Genomic DNA, 18,256 nt, shown 5'->3' on the forward strand with positions numbered 1-18,256 from the left:
TCATAAATATATTAGTTTTCTGTTAACTGTCAGTCACTTTTGTCTTGAATGTTCAGTTCAGTAAATTCTTATTAAGAATCTGTTATGTACAGGATGTAAGTCTACTTAGTAATGTCTTTCTTAAATTGTTAACTCAAAGACACCTAAAATGGTGCCACATAATTGAGAACATAAGAAATGTTGTGACTGAACTATAAATAGATCATCTAGCTGAGATATATATAATAATTGCAACAGGAATCAACATGAAGTACTAACAAAGAATAAATTAATTTAAACTTTTAATTAGAAATTATTATTCACAGAAACAGAATCTAGTAGCTCTGTATAGGTAAAACAAAGTAGTGAAACCCTTAATCAAATCTTCAAGCCTCTAAAAAGTTAGAATCTCAAAGGAGATGAGGTTCTGGGGTGAAAATGTCCTGTCTAGAGGAGTAGACAGATTTTCCTATATTCTTAGTGTTATTTAGATCATGAGAGAAGGAGAAACTTGCTCTCAGGAGCCTGGCCTTGGATATAACCTTTTTTGGAGAGAGCTGAGTGGTTTCTTTAAATGTCAGAAAATAGGAATAGTATGGGTTGGAGAGAATAGGGATTGGGGTCCCAGAGTATTTTCTGAGTAGTAAAATGAAAATTGCTTTGTGCTTGATATCTACTGTTATTTCAAGTATTTGCCTAAAAGCTAGAGAAGATCTAGACATAAGTTCCTTCCCAGAAGGAACTTTCATAAAGACAAAATGATCCAAAGACATATACTTTGGGGGAGAATACTCCCAATATTGGATCCACTCTCTTTAAATATGGAGCTTGAGATTCTGGGCCACAAGATTATACAAGGGAGAGGTAGCTGGAACATAGGATTTTCATCTTAAAAGATGATTCTGAATTACAGGGACAAAGGGAACAAAAGGTAGGAGTTTCTTAGCCATACGATGGACAGTTATTTGATGCCCTCAGTTTTAGGGGAAAGTTCTTGGATGAAAGAACATTCAGTACAGTACAGTACAGAATTCAGTACAGAATTTATGTATGAATAGTGGTGGTCCCTTGCAAAGCTTGTTAACTCCAAATACTGGGAAACTCTATGTGGTGGTGGCAAGGACTTCTGACTTGGCATCTATCAGTAAATGCCTTGTGATTCCTTCTGTTTGACCAGATTGAATTTATACTGAGCACTAACTACATAGACTCATTCAAAGATGGTAGTCATAACCAGAATATACCCTAAACTTGGAGCATGTGTTTAGTTCCTAGGCTTTGAGGCCCTTACAAGTCTCTGAGTCTGTGGTTCATCTGAGACTCTGGATCTCTTGCTTTATCTGAGCCCTCTTTGATAAAAGCTATCTACTACCTCTATTTCTCTTAGTCTCAGAATTTTTTACTTTGAGATCCCTGATGGTTGTAAATGGTTACAACTCAAACACTATCTTGAGCATGAAGCCTTTCCTGATTCTCCAGTCACTGATCTTTCCCATTCTACTTAGTAATAATTAAGTACTTTGTATATATTTGTATTTTTCCACTTTATTTGTTGTTGTTTGGTCATGTCTGTCTCTGTGCGATCCCATGGACAATCCATGGGGCTTTCTTGGCAAAGATGCTGGAGTGGTTTGTCATTTCCTTCTCTAGTGTGTTCTCATTTTACAGATGAGGAACTGAGACAGATAGGGACTAAGTGACATAACCAGTCATACAGCTAGTAAGTGTCCGAGGTTAAATTTGAACTCAGATACTTCTGACTCCAAGCCCAGTACTACATCCACTGGACCACCTAGCTATACTTTATGTCTCCTTTCTATCTATGGCATACATATAGATGTGTGCTTAAATGTAAATGTAAGATCCTTGCGAGTAGCAGTTTTTCAGTCTTCAAACTTGTATCTCTAGTACCCAGTACATACAGTACCTGATGCATAGCATTTGCTAGATAAATGCTTTATTATTTTTAAAAATAAATTTTATTTATATCTTCTATTTTTACATTGCCTAAATTTTTTCCCATATCTGTTCGTCTTCCCTACCTTTTGTAACAAATTTTTTAAGTGGAAGAGGAGAAAAAAATTAACAAAATCAATCAATACAGAGAAAAAGTCTGAGAACACCTGTGGACTCCATACCTCTGCAGAAGAAGGAGGAAGGAGTCTTCTCATAGTTCCTTTCTGAGGTGGGGCCTTGCTTATTTTGTGCAATTCTGCATTGTTCACTTTCACTTGTTTTATTGTTGTTTTTCCTATTTACGTTGTTACAGTTATAGGAAATGTTGTTTTCTTGGCTTAGCTCACTTCGCTCTTCCTCAATCCATGTAAGTCTGCTCTGTAGTCTTCTGTAGTCTCTGTAATTTCTGTAGTACTCATATTTGTAATTTCTTATAGCACAGTAATGTTCCATTATATTCATATACCATAATTTGTTTAGTAAATCCATAATCTGTGGAATCTACTTTGTTTTCTTTTTTTTTTTTTTGTTACCACAAAAAAAATGCTACAATAAATATTTTGGTGTATGTTGCGGTTTTCTTGTCAGTTTTTTCCTTGAAATATATGCCTGGTTGTAAAATTTTTATGTGAAATAATATTTTGGGTTAAAGTGACATTTTAATCTTTATTTGCATAATTCCTAATTGCTTTCCAAAGCGACTGTACTTATTCATAGTTCCATCAAACAATATAATAATGTTACCCATAGTCCCCCAATCCCTCAGCATCAACTATTACCATACTTGGTCATCTTTGCTAATTTGCTGGGTGTGAAGCAAAACCTGAGGGTTGTTTTGATTGGGATTTTTGTTATTAGTGATTTGGAGATTTTTATACACCCCCCCCACACATACATATACACATACATATATGTATATACATGTGTGTGTATATATATATGTATATGTATATACATATATGCCTTCAGGTAGTATGTGCTGGGCAGTTCAAACCACTACCACTATCTTGACCACCGTTTCTGTCCTTGAATGCTAATGGGGACAGCTTAGAACCCTAAACCCAAGAGCCTTGGGATTAGCAATGTTAGCAGAGCTAAAACTAGCCTCTTTGCTGTTTCTTGAAGAAGTTCTTTCCGGCAGCTTTAGGGATATTCTCTGGCTGTTCTCATGTCTGGAATGTTTTCCCTCTTCATCTCTATCTATTAGCTTCTCTGGCTTCCTTTAAGACACAACTAAAATACCATTTTCTACAAGAAGCCTTTCACAACCCCTCTTCATTCTGGTGCTTTCCCTCTCTTAACTATTTGCCGTTTATCCTGGATATAGCTTGTTTGTACATATTTGCTTATTGTCTCCCACATCAGATTATGAGGTCCTTGAGGGCAGGAGCAGTCTTTTGCCTCCTTTTGTGTTTCTAGTGCTTAGCATGGTGCCTGGCACATAGTAGGTGCTTAATAAATGTTTATCGAGTGACCACCAGACCTGCTTCCAGCCTACACCCCAAGCCATTATTGAGAGGATAAATTATTGTAGAGAAGGGACGCACCTTCCTAATAATCACCAGCATAACTGTTGACCAACTACCACCAATAGACAATCTAGGATCCTCAAACTATGAGTCTTGAAAATAGCAATATTTGCAGCCCAGGACCCTCGTCAGTCATTCTGGGAAGCAACCTCTCTGGAGATGCAGTCTTGTTCCTGTAGGTGCTTCAGTTTTAATGCCTACATATCTAGACAATAACAGTAGTAATGCTAATTGCCAACATTTATATACCACCTACTGTGTGCTAGGTACTATATTAAACACTTTACAAATACTCCTTCCTTTGATCCTTACAACAGTCCTGGGATAAAGGTGCAAGTGTAGGCAGTTAGATAGTATGGAGGACAGAGAGCCAGCTATTGAGTCAGGGAGATCTGAGTTCAGATGTGCAAATGTGACCTCACATGCTTCCTGGGCAAGTCACTTAATCCTGTTTGCCTCAGTTTCCTCATCTATAAAATGAGTTGGAGAAAAAAATCACAAACTGTGCCAGTATCTTTACCAAGAAAACCCCAAATGACTGAAATAACTGAACAACAACAAAGGTGCTATTATTATTCCCATTTTATAGATGAGGGAATTGAGGCAGATGGAGGGTAAGACACTTGCAAAGGGTCACACAACTAGTAAATGGCTGAAGTTGGATTTGAGCTCAGGTGTTCCTGACTCCAGAGCCAATGCTCTGTGCACTATAGCACCACCTAGGAACCAGAAACAAAAGTTCTTGCTATCATAGTCTGGCACTGTCAAACAGTTGTACATCAGAAACAGGTATGATTTGTCAGTGGAAGTCATATTTAAAATGCGGTCACCATCAACTTTACTGATACACATTAAAGATTATTGGACTTTTCCATCCAACTTGCAGCTGAAACTTTCCATATGTGTTGTCTCCTGCATTAGATTGTGAGCTCCTTGAGAGCAGGTGATCCTTAGTGCTTAGTAGCACTAGTATGTACTTTGTACATAGTAAATAATTAATTCAGTTCTAAAAGCAAGAACTTTCTGAAAGTCTTGGAAATGTGTGTGTGTGTGTGTGTGTGTGTGTGTGTGGGAGAGATTTTTCTATATATCTCAGGTACCACATTCTTATCAGAGAAATTTTATACAAAGTTTTTTTTCCCCCATTTGTGTGCTTCCCTCCTTAACTTGGATTAATTAGGTTTTGGAGGATTTTTGATGCGCAAATTTTTCAATCTCATGTCAACTACGTTATTTATATTTTTTTGTGATAATATCCTTTATTCCTTGTTTATTTAAAAATACAACTCCAACTTATATCTGTGAAAGGCATATGATCTGCTTCTCTTCAGTTTTTTTATAGTAAATCTTTAAGTTCATGTATGTGTTTTGAATTTATTGTAGAATAGGATATAAGATGTTGGTCTAAGCCTAATTTCTGTTAGTTTTCCAGTTTTTCCAACAGTTTTTATCAAATAGGGAGCTTTTCTTTCATAAGTAATTTAATTCCACATTTTTGAATACAAAGTTATTGTATTCTATTGTTTCTCCCATGTGTGGTCTATTCCATCGATTTATTTTTCTATCTTTTTACCAATACCGAGTGGCTTTAAAAACTGCTGCTTTTTATAATGTAGTTTGAGATTTCAGAGTACTATTTGTCCTTCATGTGTACCTTTTTTCCCCCATTATTTCCCTTGAAATTCTAGATCTTTTGTTTTTCAAATAGATTTTATTATCAAGTTCTGTAAAGTATACTTTTGATATTTTGTTTGACATAGCATTAAAAGTATGAATGAATTGTGGTAGTATTGTCATTTTTATTATGTTGAATTGGCCTGGCCATATGTACTAAATATTCCTCCAGCTATAAGTTCTTTATTTCTTTAAGGATCACTTTACAACTGAATCTATCTAAATATTTTGTTACGATTTGGTAGATTTATTCCCAAATGTATTATGCATGTTATAGTTATTTTGAATAACAATTCAGCATTATCCTTTGAATCATTTTTGTGTCACTAAGGCACAAATTTAAATATCAATAAATTATTTTCTATTATTACCTCTTGAATTTTTTTATTATTTTACAAAAATATTGTTGATTTTTGTAGATTTATTTGATAATTTGTAACTTTGCTAAAGCTATTGTCTCAGTATCATTACTGTTTCCCTGGCATTTTCTAAGTAAACCATTGCGACAAAAGGAAATAGGCATTATTTTCTACTCCTTTCTTTCAGGTTTTAAATCAGATGTCCACTTGTCCATGGATATTTCCTTGCTGCCAAAATTGTGGATTCTGTTGAATTGCCCACAATTATTCCAAAGTCACAAGCACTAATAATTGTCCTCAAGTATCACCTTCATATTAAAAAAGTCAAATCCAACCCATTAAACCCTAGCTGGGAAGCTTAATTTTGCCACAAAATTAGCATACATCCTAATTTTTAAAAAAGTTCCTCATGTCAGCATTTCTGCAAATCTAGTATTTAATATAACTCCTCACAGTGTATTCATGGTACAACTTTACTCTTTCCTAATGATTTGCTGAATATGAATAATCATTGGAATAAAACTTTAATTGGGAAGAATATTTGGACAATCAATTCCGAGATGAACAACTTTGGTCTTCTTTTGTTTTTACAGATATTTCAAGACTTTGCTTTCTAAAAGGTAAGAATGAAATCTCTTTAGCATCTTTTGTGTCCCAATTTAGAAAGGTGTATGTATTTTTTAATAGTATGAATTAGAATTGTGAAGCAATGGATGAAGTCCTTCAACTGCTTAAAAATGATTGCCTTTCAGATACCCCCCTCTTTACTTCATTTTGATACATACTGTATTCTTTGTTTCTTCTTCCCATTCTCCCAGATGCTTAAAATCCTTAACTCTTTTCGTTATTATTCTTTTTCTCGATAAGTCACTTTCACTTGATAGTCACTCCACAGTAGTTTTATGAGCAGTATAATGTACATCTTTGGTGGAAAGGGGTCTGAATAAACTTCTCTAGAAGGGGAATCTACAGAATATCTCTCTGAGTCCATGGCCTGTTACTGATAGCATCTGCTTGGTTAGATTAATGATGGTAGAAACAACCTTCACGCTTTTCATAGTATTATAAAATTATAGAATATCAGACTTAGAAGAGTCAGCATAGGTTCCTTTGTAAAGTGCTACCCAACTGTGAGGAAACTGAATTAACAAATACAAGCTTAGTGATTTTTTTGTATTTCCTATATACAAAGATATAAGCACATAAATGGAGCACTTTACATTTCTAACTGCTTTTTTTTCATGAAGTTGAGTACATTCTTACATGTTTGAGTGTGAGGGAAGGCATTCTAATTTCTATTTTGCAAAACCAGAAACTGAGGCTTGGAGGTCAATTAACTTACCTTAGGTAACATGGTCATTGATCTAGCTGGAATTTGAATTTGGGTCTCCAGGACCCTGGCCCAGTGTTCTTTTGATAATCCACTGTGACTTCTAATGAATATTCATAATATGTTTGAAGTCTTGGGGTTAAAAACTATTTATTTTCCCTTTCTGTGGAGCTAATAATTATAAATAAAAAGTTAAAAACCTTTAAAATGTTTATCCATGTCACCTTTGAAAGTAGAGAACTATCATGGCAGAGTGGATGGTACTTGTTCTTGAAGTTAGGACTTCTCGTGACTGTAGAGAAATTACTTCACAGCTTGGCATCGCAGTTTTTTCACTTGGAAAATGGAGATAACCTACAGTAGTATCTACATTTCATAACTTTATTTCAAGGCTCAGGTGCAGTTATGTAAAGGTGTTTGCAAATTTTAAATCAATATAGTAGTATTTTTATTAGACTGTTACCTGTTTGGGGGAGGGGGGTGCTTGGCAGCATATGCATTCTTCCAGATCATTCTGTCAAATCTGAAGGTATTGTGATACCAGCAGTAATTTCCGTTGTGTTAAAAATAAAATGTCATGTATCTTGAGACTGAAGTAAATTTAGGTGCTACTAGTTTCATGTCAGTGACACAGGAAATTATAGCTGTTTACCTTTCTGTATCATGGAATAGGGAGGGATCTTAAGACTATCTGCTCTGACTAGATACGCCAGAAAAAGAAGTCTTACTGTAGTACAGGCTTGCACAACCTACAGGTTATGCAAGCCTGCTCTAGTATAACAGTAATAGCACCTCACATTTACATAGTGTTTTGAGGTTTGCCAAGTACTTTAAATATATTATCTTGTTTTATGTGGTAAGTGGTTATCCAGCCTTTGTGTGAAGACCTTCAGTGAGGGAATTATCTCCTGAAGCATCCCATTCTACTTTTAGATAGCTCTAATTGTTGTGAAATTTAACCTTTTATTAGGACTGAATTTTTTCCCAACATTCATGGGGTTGTTCCCTTTTCTTCCTTCAGGGAACAAAGAGAGTCCTTATACTATGTAACCTACTTGAAGACATCTATTATATATCCCCTAAGTCTTCAGAGTAAACATTTGAAGTTTTTTCAGCAGATCTTCATATGATAAAAACTAGGAGCACTTCACCTTCTTGGCTGCTCTTTATTTCCCTTTTCACTTGGTTTACTTTCTAAAATTACCCTTAGTGAATACTTACGTGTAATTCATTTTCATGCAGTACTTTATACTGCACTTTCCTCACCAAAACACCACTAACACCAGCACACCCAAAACATCCTTCCCCCCAAACCCTCTGAGGTGGTTACAAACAGTATTTACTATCTGTATTTTGCAGATGAAGAAACTGCTCTCCCATACTCCTGGGATTAGTAAAGGGCATAACTTGAATTAGAACTTGGACTGAAGCTGTTAGGTTCTGAGTTCAAGGAAGTTTTCACTACACTGTTCTTAATATGTATGTAAAGTACTTAGATAGAGTAAGGGCTGGCCAAACTTACTAGTGGGTTTGGATTCCACAAGGAAGGAGAGATACATGGAAGTAATGTCCATTACAGTGGTTCATTAGTCTTGCAGGGGAAACTTCAGGGGTAGGAATGACAGATCAGTGCAGTCCAGCAGTGCATCCAGGTGCTAACTACACACCAGCAGCAATCGGGGGAGGGGATGTAGTGATGGTGCATAGGAGGACGGAGCACTTATCTCCAGCAGGTTACAAAGAACCTTATTCCCACGCAACATAGAGAGCAGCCCTGTGCTGTTAGAGCCTGAACGGTTTATTACTTCACAAGGGCTTATCAGGAAAGGAGAAGTCCCAGAGCTCCTGCTGATGTTTTTTTCCCAAATGATACCTGTATTCCTACTGAGCCCCTTATCTCTAGAGGAGAGGGCCAGGACCCTTAGTCTAAGTCTTGTTCTCTTTTCAGGACCTTACGTGAATAATCTTTTGGGAGGATTGAATATGCCTTCTAATGTATTAGTTGATTAGTTTGTTAGATCTTAATACCAGATATTGAATCTATTTTTCTTTCATTGGTATGATTACTGTGAAGCCTTTGTATGCTTAAATTTTACTTCAGTTTTAAGCTGAGTATAAATAGCTCATATTATTCTGTATAGTATAGTAAACTATGTGAAAAACAAACTGTAGTTTATTACAACCATTTTCAATTTTTCAAGGACTGATTGTCCACAGACTCTGACTCCTCCCACTTTGGGCTGCCTATGAACACAGGTACTGTATGGTAGAATGTAGGGTTATGGAATTACAGAGATAAAAGGGACTTCTGACATCATTTGGTCAGTCCCATAATTTTATCATTAATTAAAATTAAGCATTTATTTTCTTTTCCTCTCAACTCTCCCCACTTCCCTCTGGGGGAACAAGAAAAATACAGCCCTTGTAACAATTATACATAGTAAAACAAAAGCAATTCCTCTATTAGTCATGTCCAAAAATGTGTCTCATTCTGTATATTTAGTCCATCACCTCCCTGTCAGGAGACTGAAAACTATAATTTTACAAGTGCATAAATCCAGTAACCTGGATTCCACATGGGAATCCAAACAATTTGTGTATGTTTCAGGGAGGGAAGCAGTGTGTAACATAATAGAAAAAATAAATACACACACACTCACACACACACACACACAGAGTTTGAGGAATGGAAGGTGACAGTGATGGATGCAATTCTAATATGAAATGCTGTTTGTTAACAGTGTAACAGAGAGATCAATGGAAGGGTAGGTTAGCTAAAATAGAGTAGAATAGGGACACTGGAGGGATGGAACTGACATGAACTGGTATGATGGAACAGGAAATGGTGGTCAGGAGATTTAACCCATTTAGACAATGCTTCAATCACCTGTTTTTTTTTCTTTTTAAAAAAATATAATTTATTTATTTTCGGTTTTCAACATTCACTTCCACAAAATTTTGAGTTCCAACTTTTCTCCCCATCTCTCCCCTCCCCTCACCCCAGGACAGCATTTACTCCAACCACCCCTTTCCCCAAGCTGCCCTCCTTTCTATCAAGCCCCCTTCTCCCATGCCCCTCCCCTCTATTTTGCTGTAGGGCAAGATAGATTTCTATACCCCATTGCCTGTACAACTTACTTCCCAGTTGCATGCAAAAACAGTTTTTAACATTCATTTTTAAAGTTTTGAATTCCACATTCTCTCCCTTCCTCCATCCTCACCCATTCTCACTGAGAAAGCAAGCAATTCGATATAGGTTATACATGTGTAGTCATGCAAAACACTTCCATAACAGTCATGTTGAGAAAGACTAACCACATTTCCCTCTGTCCTATCCTGCCCTCCATTTATTCCATTCTCTCCCTTGACCTATCCCCCCATAATAGTGTTTGCTTCTGATCACCCCTTCCCCCAGTCTGCCATCCCTTCTATTATACTCCCTTTCCTATTGCCTTCCCCCACTGCCTTCCTGCAAGGTAAGATAGATTTTCATACCTAATTGAATATGTGTTATTCCCTCTGAGAGTGAGGCTCACCTATTCCCTCTTACCCACCATTGTAAAAGCTCTTTGTTGCCTCTTTTACGTGAGGCGATTTATTCCCTTCTTCTTTCTCTCACTACATTCCTCTCAACACTTAATTTTATTTTTTATGTATCCTCCCTTCATATTCAGTCCACCCTGTGCCCTCTCCTTCTCTCTATCCCTCCCTCCCTCCCTCTTTTCCTCTCTCTCTCTCTCTCTGTATGTATGTATGTATATATACACACACATATATGTACACACACACACATATTCCCTCTAACTACCCTAATACTGAAAAAGGTCTCATGTGTTGCAAATGTCATCTTTCCATGCAGGAATATAAACAGTTCAACTTTAATGAGCCCCTTATGACCTCTCTTTCCTGTTTATCTTTTATTGTTTCTCTTGATACTTGTATTTGAAAGTCAAATTTTCTATTCAGCTCTGGACTTTTCATTAAGACTGCCTGGAAGTTCTCTATTTCATTGAAATTCCATTTTTTTCCCCTGAAGTATTATTCTCAGTTTTGCTGAGTAAGTGATTTTTGGTTTTAATCCTACCTGCTTTGACCTTTGAATATCATATTCCATATCCTTTGACCTGCTTTGAATATCATATTCCAAGCCCTCCAGTCCCTTAGTGTAGAAGCTGCTAAATCCTGTGTTATTCTGATGTTTTTCCACAATACTTGAATTGTTTCTTTCTGGAACTATGGAATTCAGTCGCAGAATGTAGCAGATCATTTTGTTTTGTGTGTGTGTGTGTGTGTGTGTGTGTGTGTGTGTGTGTGTGTGTTATGTTTTGGTTTGTTATGTGATTTCTCCCATTTATTTTAGTTCTACACAGCATGACTGTAGTGAAAATGTATTCAATAGGAATGTATGTGTAGATCCTATATAGAATTGTATGTCGTCTTGGAGAGGGAGGGGGGTGGTGGGGGGTGGGTAGGGGGAAAAAATCTAAGTTTTATGGTAGTGATTGTAGAACGTTAAAAATAAATAAAATGTGTATATATATATATATATATAAAACATTAAAAATAAATAAAAATATATAATATACATATATACATATGTGTGTGTGTATAAGAATTGTTTCTTTCTGGCTGCTTGTAATATTTTCTCCTTGACTTGGGAACTCTGGAATTTGACAATATTCTTAGGAGTTTTCCTTTTGGGATCTCTTTCAGGAGGTGATCAGTAGATTCTTTCTATTTCTATTTTACCTTCTGGCTCTAGAATGTCAGGGTCGTTTTCCTTGATAATTTCTTGAAAGATGATGATGTCTAGGTCCTTTTTTTGATCATGGTTTTCAGGTAGACCAATAATTTTTAAATTATCTCTCCTGTGTCTATTTTCCAGGTCAGTTGTTTTTCCACTGAGATATTTCACATTGTCTTCTATTTTTTCATTCTTCTAGTTTTGTTTTGTGATTTCTCATAAAGTCATCAGCTTCCATTTGCTCCATTCTAATATTTAAGGAATCTTTTCTTCTTTGAGCTTTTGGACCTCCTTTTCCATTTGGTTCATTCTGCTTTTTTTTTAGGCATTCAGAGACTTTTTGGACCTCTTTTGCCATTTGGGTTAGTCTATTTTTCAAGGTGTTATTTTCTTCAGCATTTTTTTGGGGGGTTTCCTTTAGCAAACTGTTAACTCATTTTTCATGATTTTCTTGCATCCCTCTCATTTCTCTTCCCGATTTTTCCTCTCCTCTTATTTGATTTTCAAAATCCTTTTTGAACTCTTCATGGTCTGAGACCATTTCATATTTTTCTTAGAGGCTTTGGATATAGGAACCTTGACTTTGCTCTCTTCTTCTTGGTTGTATGCTTTGATTTTCCTCTGGTTGCATGCTTTGATCTTCCTCATCGTAAGAAAATATCTTTTCACCAAGAAAGTAACCATCTGTAGTCTTATTTTTTCCCCCATTTTTGGTCATTTTCCCAGCCAATTGCTTGGCTTTTGAGCTCTCGTTAAGTGGAGGGTGGACTGTCCCACATTTCAGAATTTTTTTGCAGCTGTTTTCATATTTCTAGGGACCTGTAAATTCTCAGTTCCTCCAGAGTGGTATGATCAAAGGAAAGGTGTTTACCCCTCTCCTGGCCAGCATTTTGGTCTGTAAGCACCACAAGCGCTCTTTTCTACCCAGGATCTGCAAGTAAGATTCCCTTTCCACAGCTGCCGTCAGCTCTGCCACTCCAGTGTTCCTCCTCTCCACAGGACAGCAACCCAGATCAGCTGCTCAGTTCCCCCAGTCTCTGTAAGCTGAGAGCATCAGAAGCAGCTATTACTGCAGCAGTGGCTGCTACTGCGCTGGGGCTGGACCATGTTCCTCTCTCACCCAGGTGAGAGAGCTTTCCCACTGATCTTTGAAGCTGTCTTTGGAGATTGTGAGTTGAGAAGTCTGGAAACTGCCACAGCTGCCAGGAATTCAGCACCCTGAGGTCTGCTCCAGTCTATTCCAGTGTGGTCCACACTGGGGTACACTGCACTCTGAGCCTGGTGCAATAGACCCTTCCTGTCAGCCTTCCAGATTGTCTTGGGCAGGAAACCATTTCACTCTGTCATTTTGTGACTTCTGCTGCTCTAGAATTTATTTAGATTCATTTTTACAGGTATTTTGAGGGGCCTGTTGGGAGAGCTCAGGCATGTCCCTTCTTCTTCTCCGCCATCTTGCCTCTACCCCCGCCTGGATTTTAAGTGGAGCTATAATGCAATTGATTTTCATATCTCTCACAGAAGCATTGGTAATGTTGATTTGATTGGTATTCCCTGACCTGAGCAATAGATGGAAATAATATGGAGTATAATACATGAATTACTATGTTCCATGACCTTGTCTGGTGGTCTAGGACTTGACTGGTAATAAATAATAGGTTGAGGCATGTTTGAAGTAGTCACCTTCCAATTTCCAGCCAGGTCAGCTCTATTCTAATATTGAACAGATTCTCTCTTCCAGAATGGGGAGCTTCAGAAGCAGGGTCTTTGGTCTTAAACTGTATAATTATTAAGTGAAGAAAAGCTTTTTCTTTACTGTATTTCTTACTACCCTTAAACTTATGTTACCACCTCTCAGGAGAGTCAAGTTAGATTACCCAAGATAGATGTTTGTTTAGCTGCTCCACTTTTCTTTCATGTGTTCAATTTTTGTATTTTATCCTTATGGTTGCTACTTAAAATTTTTGAGCAGAGACATGGTATGGTCAGATGTGTGCTTTAACAATATCATTTTGGCAGTTGTGTGGCTTATGGATTGGATAAGGGAGAGACTGGAAGGAGAAATTAATTTGGAGGCTATTTTAGTGATTTGGTTAAAAATTATCTCACCTTTCTGAGTTTTGATTTCCTTATTTTTAAAGTAAGGAGGATTCTTCTATGTGTAAATCTGTGTTCCTTTGATCATTTCTCCCATCATCTTTTTTTGGAGTGGGAGCAAAAGACTACCATCCACAAGAATAGGCGGATTTGACCATTGACTAAATAGTGGGGATTGGTGGGGATCAGTCAGTTCACGGGTAATTACTAAGCACCTACTAAGATCTAGGCATATTCTGTAAAACTGTAAGTTCGTGTGTGTGTGTGTGTGTGTGTGTGTGTGTGTGTGTGTGTGTGTGTGTGTGTTCATGTTCATCCTTTGTTGCTGAAGAAGACCATGCCATCAGAGAAATAATGACATGACTTGCATGTGACTTTTTTTTGAGTGAGGGAGGGCTGTGCAGGTCACCAGCCTCACTTCTCCTCCAGAGCCATCTGAATCCAGTGACCAGACATTCATCAGGATGATTGGAGATGACCCAGGATGAGGCAATTGAGGTTAAGTGACTTGCCCAAGGTCACACAGCTAGTGAGTATCAAGTATCTGAGGTGAGATTTGAGCTCAGGTCCTCCAGACTCCTGCACTGGTGCTGTATCCATTGTACCACCTAACTGTCCCAAGACTGTAAGTTAAAACTGAGATGAAAGAAAGCTCTGAGAGACAGTTTCTAGGTAATTAATAATCAGTTTATTAATTAGGATAGCTGAGAAGCAACAAATTGATGATCAGAGGTTTCTCTCAGTAACCAGAGACCCCAAGGGAGACCCTAAAATGCCTTAAATCCCTTCTGAAAAGGAACTCCCCTGACAAGTGAAAATCAACCCTGATTGGTGGGCTAAAAGTCTTCAGCTCCTCTGGCTGAGAACGTGATTTCTCAGCAGCCTTAAGATATGTGGGTGAGGGAAGCCATTTCCAGGTTCCCCACCCTTGTTCTATGATAAAATAAAAAATCATCAGCCTGTCATTTAGAGCCCTCTCCAAATCTGGAATCACTCTGTTCTCATCTTCATCTCTTGTGGAATCTCTAGACCTTCCTTCAGTCTACCACTCAAATATCCTCTCCTTTAAGTAGCTTTTCTTGATTACTTCCTCACCCCAGTTATCAGTGCTCTCTCATTCTTCAATTTATTTCCTATTTCTTTGTATTTACTTGTGTACCTATTAATATCTTTCACCAAAATATAATTTTTTTAAAAGAATTGAATTTGTGTGTGTGTGTGTGTATGTATGTATGTACCCCCAGTACCTAGAACTGCATATTGTAGGCCTTTAATAAATGTATGTTGGATTGAATTGAACTGAGAGCTGTCTTCTAGTATTTGAAGAGCTATCACATGGAAGAAGGAATTGACTAGTCAGCTTGCTCATAAGAGGCAGGAATGGATAAAAATTGCAAAAAAAGCATATTTAGATATGATAAAAGTAAACATTTACTGACTCTTACAACTATACAAAAAATGGAATGGGCTGCCTTGAAAGGCAGCAATTTTCCCCTGATTAAAGGTCTTCCAATGGATTTTGTTAAGGGTACTTAAAGTTATATTGTAGAGGGAACTCTTTTTTGGATAGGGGTTGAATAGTTACTTTCTCACTCTGAAACTCTCTGTTTGAGTCTGTGTATGTGTGTATGTTTAGGTACATGAACTCGTGTGAATCATAAGCATAATATTACAGAACCAAAAAAACTGGCCCAGAAGAGGTATATTTAATGGTAAAAGCTGTGACAAAGATATAGTATAAGACCATTCTATGATCAGTGTTTGGAAAGAAGAGAAACTAAACTGAGTTACTTAATCAGGGGATAGAAGTGAGATGAGAGGACCTAGGTTAGTAGTATAGGTATTGATATGTTTCTTGATGTCACGTCTCAGAGCAAAACTTATAGTAATATATTAATATGTTGCTTTCCAGATTTTGATTAAGGGTTATGGAGCTCTTGAGTTTTAAGAGACCTTGGATGGTGGTGATGTTGGTTATCAGTTCATTTGTGATTTAGGTGATATCTGGTGAACAAGCAAAATTTGTTTTCTGCTCTTTGAGTACTCTTGTGAGATTGAAAATTGATTGATCATTTGTTCATAGTGAACTGATTGAGTCTTAGTACTGTGTATTGATTGGGCCCCCTCATTATGTGAGTCTAAACCCCCTTAAGCCTATAACTTCTGTTGTCTGCTCTGCTCTTGTGCCCACTTCCTGCAAGATGCCTGACAACATTGGTGGCAACAGAAGAAAGCAACTCTAGGTGCCTTGTTCCTAATTCCCTTTTGTCAGTGTTTTCTAATTACAAAGGTTCTAATTTTTATTGTTCTGTTGTTTTCAGTCATGTCTGATTCTTAATGACCCCATTTGGGGTTTTCTGGGCAAAGATACCAGAGCAGTTTGCCATTTCTTCCTCCAGCCCATTTTACAGGTGAGGAAATAGGCAAACAGGGTCAAGTGGTTTGCCCAGAGTTAGAGCTAGTAAGTGTCTGAGGCCAGACTTGAATTCAGGAAGATAACTCTTCCTGACTCTAAACCTGGAATTCTAACTGCTGAGCCACCTAGCTTCCCTCAAAAAACTTCTAAGCCCATCCTTAAGTACAAGCATGTAAATCACAAACCTCCTATCCTGTCTTGGAAATTGCCAACATGTAACTTTGCAGGGGTTATGAGTCAATCTGGCAAGAGAATGTGTGCCCACCAATGTACTTTTTTCTATACATTTTCTATACATTATTGTATTATAATATGTTGGTCTACTTGATGAGGAACTGATGTGAGCAGCACCAACCAATGAGAAAGGAAATATGTTTATGTAGTAACTGTGTAAATGCCATAAAGGAGTTACTCTGCCTGTCACTTTTTCTCTTAGATACTGAGGAAAGTTATTGGCAATTGGTAGCTTTGTTAATAAATTAAATATGCTCTCAACTTTATTGCTTCAGTTTCTCTCTATCACAGATTTTTATTGTGACAATTGGCACCCAGATGGGACCCAAGTGAGGGCCTCCAGTCCCCGGGACTGCCTCTCAGAAGAACTCTTCTTGAAGGACTGCCCCGGAGGATGGACTCCCCCTTGGGCGTAAACCAGATTATCTCTGAACTAAGGTAAGCCCCTGAATGGAAGAATCTCATCAGCAGAAAGGGGGATTTTAATCACAGATAGAGAAACCTTTGATGCAGACAGGAGAATCTTTACTGCAGATTGAACAATATTTTCTCAGAAGGAAGAATTGTTTCTCCAAGACACTAAGAAATCCCTGTTATAGATAAAACAGTTTCTCCTACATACAGGAGGCATCTAAATAATTACTATACAAGCAGAATTAAAATTGACAGAAAGGTCTCAAAATTGTTTGTGCATACAAATTTGGATTAAAAATTTTTTAAAGGGAAAGAAAAATTTGCAAGTAACTTCCTCCTTTAGTTGAATTTCTAACTTCTGGCAGAAAGGAAAGTAAAAGTGAGGCTCAAAGCACAATTTGTAGTCAGTTATTTCCTCTTTTATTCAGTTGCACTATAGCCAAAATTCAGGACACTTTTCACAATTTAGGGAAAGACCCCATTTTCAGTTAGCTAGTAAGAGTTCATATTTAAGCCCCTTGAAGAGGTATCCCTTTGATAAGGGACTCCCTCCAGAAACATTCTGGGAGACTCCCTTCATGGGGATTCTTGTGGCAGACATCTCAGGGAAATTCCAGTGAGAGTATTCTCATAGAAATTCCCTTTTGTGATTTTCCAGGAATTTCATGGCAGATATCTTGAGGAGATTCCAGCAAGAGGAACTTGGGGACATTCCTTTTAGAGATTTGTTGGAGATAAGATGCTCTCCTTTGGGCCTCAGGAGAAGTGACAAGGTCCAGCATTGCAAAAGGATCCCCTCTAGAAAAGTTTCTTACATCTTAGAACCAGGGCACACTCTCAATTTAACCAGAGATGACAAAAAATGTGCTATTAAATTAGGTGTGATCTGGTCTAAGACTACTAGAGGTTTAGATAGCCTTTGGTACCTTTAATTACTGTACATTGGAAAAGTTGAGATTGGCTATTGAACTGTCTCACCCAAAACAAATGAATTATTGAGAATGTTGAGGAGCTCTGTCTAATGAACTATGCCTGCTGTCTTCTACAGGGCCCTCTTCTGTATATTCTGCTTCTTCTCTGTCTTCCACCTTTGTACCTCTCCCTTCTTCTTCTGTGACTTAACTCCTCTATTATTGGGGACCTAATCTCCATTGAAACTGAGGGACAGCCCGTTGACTGACTTGTGACGACACTGCTGGAATTCTAGTCCCAATTAGGCACCATCATCCTTTCAGTCCCTCTGGCTTTTTTATATGGAAGAAACACATCCTTAAGTTTGATGAAGATTGTTACAGCTGTTACAGCCCAATTCAAGGCCATATTGAGAGGTTGTAACTCCACCTGGAGAGATGTATGTGGTTTTATGGAGAACTTTCTCTCCCCAGAAGAAAAACTATCATAACAGAAGCTACAAATAGACAAACTTCTGAAGTGGTTACTCCTGCCATCTTGGGAGTCTTTCCTGATTGGCCCTTATAAGACCCACATAAGACCCCTAATAATCCAGCAAATTGTACATTGTTATTA

At 37.5% G+C, this 18,256-nt stretch overlaps 1 protein-coding gene across 18 annotated transcripts in view; it reads left to right on the top strand.

Annotated features, from left to right (window-relative positions):
• Nucleotides 1-18,256, top strand: part of PTK2 (protein tyrosine kinase 2) — a 418,748-nt gene that overhangs the window by 83,537 nt on the left and 316,955 nt on the right. For 16 of the 18 annotated variants that reach the window (XM_072602962.1, XM_072602979.1, XM_072602958.1 and 13 more), the window contains one exon: nucleotides 6,091-6,117. The exons of the other annotated variants lie outside the window; for them this stretch is intronic. The gene's annotated coding sequence lies outside the window, so the exon portion shown is untranslated. The remainder of the gene's footprint in view (nucleotides 1-6,090; nucleotides 6,118-18,256) is intronic. 18 annotated transcript variants of the gene reach the window in all.

Source organism: Notamacropus eugenii, chromosome 4, assembly GCF_028372415.1.
Source record: "Notamacropus eugenii isolate mMacEug1 chromosome 4, mMacEug1.pri_v2, whole genome shotgun sequence".
NCBI lineage: Eukaryota > Metazoa > Chordata > Mammalia > Diprotodontia > Macropodidae > Notamacropus > Notamacropus eugenii.